This window comes from Egretta garzetta, unplaced genomic scaffold (genome assembly GCF_000687185.1).
Source record: "Egretta garzetta isolate BGI_Z169 unplaced genomic scaffold, ASM68718v1 scaffold405, whole genome shotgun sequence".
NCBI lineage: Eukaryota > Metazoa > Chordata > Aves > Pelecaniformes > Ardeidae > Egretta > Egretta garzetta.
The window spans coordinates 1507624-1512967 of NW_009259854.1; positions in this window are offsets into that span (position 1 = coordinate 1507624).

Consider the following 5344-nt stretch of genomic DNA (forward strand, 5'->3'; position numbering starts at 1 on the left):
CGCGGTGCCATCCAGTGGGTGCGGCAGGAGCACGTTTTCTCCGCCGGTGCTTCGTGATGTCCGTGGCGTACTCACGCCCCGGTTTTGAGGCGCTGTTAAGTCAAAGGTGAGGTCTTGAGCAAAGTGAGGTCTTGGGCAAACCCCGACTCTGTCGAGCTGTAAGATGAGCGTGAAGTGTTGTGAAAAAGAGGTGGCGTAAGCCTTCTCAGTGTACTGATTTCTTTTTTTTCTTCTTAAAGTATCAAACGATGCAAAGTCAGTTTGGACGTTAAAAAGTGAAGCTGTTTATTTACCTTGCAAATTTTACTTACGGTAGTAAAGATTCTGGGAGACTGCGCTTCCCTGTGTTGTCTTCAGTAGGCAGGCTAGCTAAAACCTCTGGCAGAACTCATTTTCACTTCGCTCATTACAAACGTTGAATTGAAAATGCACATACTACGTGTCTGAAGTAGATGGATATGTGAAAGCGCAGATCCGTAAGTTTTATTACATACTGATGAATGATTGGCATGTTCAGATTGCTTAGTGTCAAGGACTTCTTTAAGCTGCTCTAGTCTTTCTAAAACCCAAACCAAACAACAGCACACACCCCTTGGGTGGGAAATGACATATGTGGTTGGTTTAGTGGGGGTATGTGTGGAGATAAAACTGAAGAACTACTTAAAACTGATCTTATGTGAGCAGGAGAGAGAAACAGTCAAGGAATAAAAAAATACTTACTCCAGCAAGCTTGTCCAGGCGGCTGACTTTGAGTTACACATGTTCTTTGAATACTAGTTTTATTCCTTCAGTGGAGCCGGTGCATGGTGATGCCTGAAGCACACCTTTGGAGGTGCTTACCAGAAACAACAAAGTACTAATTCCCCTGAATGTGCTGAAGAAGGATATTTTGAGCTACTCCTAGGGTGAATAGGATGGACTGGAGAATGTGGGGTTTTTTCTCTTGAAGGTAAACATTGGAAGAAGAGATTTTCCTGGCTTTCTATTCTGAAGTGGTGGGTGTCATATGCTGGAAAATGTCAGGGGAGATGTGTTTCTGGTCCATTTTGTCCTCAGAAGTGTAATTAAGACTTGGTAGATAGACAGAGGCACTCTGTAAAGAGGCAAGATACAACCATCTTTACCTTGCTGAGTGGTGGGAGAATCTAAGCATGGCTTGGTACCGATGGGAAATTTTGGTTAGTTGCCACACAATTTACTTGATCAGCTTAAGATTTTCCTTTGTATTGGGCTACCTGTTTTATTTTTAATAAATCAGCAATATTGCTACGCTAACCATCTTGGCTAAGTCCAGTCCTTTATTCAAACTTGGTTAATTAAGTTATACTTAACACTGCGTAAGTATACGGGCACTAAAGGAAGTGGCAGTGATTGAATCTCGTAACTGTGTTTGTAATGCACTGCTGGACGTCTGTGCATGCTCAGTGCAATTTTGTTTAGCAGTGTCTCGATACTTTTGTTTTGCACCGGTGTTTCTGATATGATGCTTCTGTTCATTGAAGTGCTCTAAGATTTTAACTGGGGAAAAGGCAGTAAGGTCCCAGAACTCTTCTGACTTGAGTTCCCTGTGTTCATGTGAAAATAACTGACCACGGACTTCCTTAAGCAAAGCAATTGCTGTAGCTTTCTAAGCAAGCTTCCGATGTCTCTTTCTGGGGCCCTGTATGAGAAAGAAACTGTGGGGCTTCCCTTTATAAATAACCTCAACTCAGCCTGGCATCATCTAGACACTTTACGGTGCATTTCTATCCCAGTTTTCTGAATTTTGTTGTTACCTGATTTGTATTATCTCTGAGCTTGTAGCAGGATAACTTAATTTTATCTTTTCCACACTGCTGAGGAACCTTGTTAATAGTATCTGCTCTAACTTCAGTTAGGTATTTCAAAGCTGTTTAATTGCCATGCTATATTGCAGGGCTCTGTTTGCATGTGTACATTCTGCTTATTAGCTGCACAGGCATTTTGGATATTATGAGTCAGTTTGCTCCATTGTACTGTTCTTATCTTGGATCTGAATCCTCCACGCTTCCGTCTGTGTATGTTGTCTTGCATGAAGATTACAGCGACTTTTGTTTGTAGATACGCTATGTGATAAGCAAAAGTAATGGTAATTTCATTTCTTGCACTGTTTCTTTTAGCAGCCCACTAAGCCAATCTAGAGTTCTGTGTTTTGAAATATTTTGATACAGAATGACTTAATTAACATAAAAGAAGTCAATTTTCCACTTGGACACCAAGGGATACTTTCTTGCCAAGAATCTGATATATAAATCATTTATTAAAAGCATAGAACAGATGAGCAAGCATGGCTTGTCTCAAGTGTGACACCAGTATCTGACTAGCATAGTACATTTGTTCGTGGTAGTTTTCATCTTGCGAACTGTGAATGTCTGTGCTTCAGCCACCGATGACTGAGCCTTGGGCCGCAAAGTTGTACAGTGTGTTTATTCTCATTTGGAGCTTTGCCCCACCCTGGGTGGCGCTGCTGCTTACAGAGAGGAAGAACATGCACGGTTGTCTTCTCCCTTTCGGATTCGGCTGTACGAGAGAAGCGAGAGGATGCCTATCATTAGAATTTGACTGAGAACAGCTATGGGTTTTTGGGATGCCACTTTGATGTTCTCTAACTAAAGGTAGTCTTACGGTATCTACTAGGCCATGATACAGAGACACAAATTCTCTTCAGTTCCAGAAAAAAATGTTCTCCAAATGCAGCAATTGCATGTGGTAATGACATAGTAGACTGTATCTTGGCACCAGTAAGTTACAGACCTTTCTTGTACTGTTGTCCTCAAATCTGGGAAAGCAATTCATGGTGTTGATGAGGGAAGATTTGAAAATGGCTATATTCCTGTCTGTGGTTCTTAAGTCATGCCTGAAATTTGGGAATTAGGAATCCTGGATACCTCCGTGATGGGTCCATTTGATAGGTGGTAGCAAAACACTGCGTTTGAAGAACAAGTCCAAGATCTTAGGCTAGTCTGCAAGCATCTTGTTCCCACCGTCTCCTTTTCTTTCCCTTTGTGCTTTACAGTTCCTGCATCATCTCTGAAGAAGCTTGCTCAAGAAATGCAGTAGGCTGCTGGGCCTTAAAGCTAGGGGCTGGTTATAAATTCCAGATGAGTTCCTTGCTCTGACTCCAGGGTTGTTTACAGAAATCTTATGTAGAGGGCATGTACTTTACATGAACTTCAGTTACATATAACAGGGAGGGGGAATGTTTTTCTGTATCTTTTTTTCATGAAGAGGAGGGGAGTTTGTCCCATAGGCAGGCTGAATATACGCTTACGTGCTATGGCAGTTCCAGCATGGTTGCCCTTGCAGTTAGCATACCTTCTGAAGCCTAATCCTGGACTGCCTTGTTGTCCTACAAAACTTTGTAGGAAGTATGCTTGTATCCAGCACTGTATCTAAGGTATGAGAAATTCTTCTGCTTTGTGGCAAGAGTTCAAGTTACTTTAGCCTGATGTTTTACACTTACAGTAATATACAGGAAATGCCAGCTATTGGTTGTATATCCTTTTTTTTTTTTTCAGCCGAGTTCACATGCTCATATTTATTTAGATAAGTTAGTTTGTAGATCCTGTCAGATGAAACAAATTACACAGCTGCTGTATGTTGACTCTGAAGTTCATCTTAGTAAATTAAATCTGATATAGTCATAACTGGCAGAACTCTCTGGAGTGAACTTGGTTACATGGCTGTTGAAATCCTTCTCTGATGGACAGTCTTTCTTGCTTAGTTTGTCACAAGTTATTGGTTAGGGTCAGAACTGTGTATTCACGTGTGTATGTGTCAATGTATTTTTGTATCTCCGACTGTACTAGGTACAACTTATGTGTTCTAATGGTTAGCGTGCAGTTAGAGGACCTAATCAATCCTTCCCTCACTACAGTGTTGAGCAAATCTGGAAGCACCGTTTGCCATGACCACTACATTGGAATATTGTCAAAGTAGATGGTGTCTGTTTTCGCCGGTCTGCTCCCTGTCAGAGAAGCTATCAAAGACATCCACCACAGAAACACCCATTTCTGTTGGCACTGGATGTCAGCAGTCCCTAAAGTAACACTTGCAGATGGAAATTCTCAGACGTGCTTCTTGGCAAATGTTTGGGGTCACAGGTTCCGAGATGCTTGGCTTCCACAGTGCTATTGAATATCGCCCATGGAGGCGAAAAAAGCATCTACGTTTTGTCAAGTTCACCTGATGGGACAATTTCTCTTCTAGCAAAGGAAAGGGTTAAGTTTGACTATAACATTGGAATAACTACAAATGAGAAAAACACAGTTCTTATTTTCAAGTCTCATACAATTCCTTTCTGAGTGTTTCAGGGTGGTTTTTTTTTTTCTTCCCTTTCTTCTTAGTGCAGGCTTGCAGGTTTCTAAAACTTGCCCAGCATAAAAAAACCCCAACCCAACAACCTACACACACCTGAAAAAAGCCTTTCAGTATTCTTTCTACTGTTTATAATGATCCTTTCATTATTTGGTATCATGACCTATAAATCATACAGCCAGGTACTGACTGTGAACACATCTTGCCAAAACCACGGTTTTTGGTTTGTTTTCACAACTTGGTGGAGATCAACTGTGTAGAGACCACATGTGTGTGGCCTATTTAAAAACAGGATGGGGAGGGGCAGGGAAAGATTGCAATGTTGATAGTGTTTTCTTTTCCACCTTTGTTTTTCCCTTCCACACCCACCCTCAGTTTTGGGAGAACCTGCTGCAAGGTACCTTTCTTGAAAAAGTGTAGGGGCTTGTTTAGATTTATATGCTTGAACTGCAGCCCCAGGCGCTAAGCTGATGCTAGCATGGAGCGTAATGATACATGCTACATAGTTACATTTTTGGTATTTATAAGTGTTATTTGAACACAACAATACTGCCTTTTCTACCACCTCTGAGAGGAATGGCTGTTATGGAACTGTCCAGCAAAATTTGGACTGTGCTCTCTATAATAAAGCAAGAAGGGGAAGAAGTTGCATATGTTGAAGAGCCATCTCTTGTGAAAGTGTCATCATGAAGCATGCCAGAGGAGTGGTGCTCTGTCTGCAGGGAATTTGATGTGCTCTGAAAAACCTCTTTTCACAAGCGACTCTTGAAAAGTTTGATTTCTGAATAGTGTTTTTATTAATGGAGTTTCTCATAAATAACTTTTGTATTAAGACAGTTTGGGGTTGTGGTTTTTTTTTTTTTTTTTTTGTCCTAACCCTGAAACAAACTGGAAAATAGGAAACTGTTTGAATTGGATCCATAGTTTTATCAAACAGCTTTAAATTTAAATCTCAATTAAAAAAAAAAACAAAACAAAAACAACTTCCCCCCCCCCCCCAAAAAAAAAA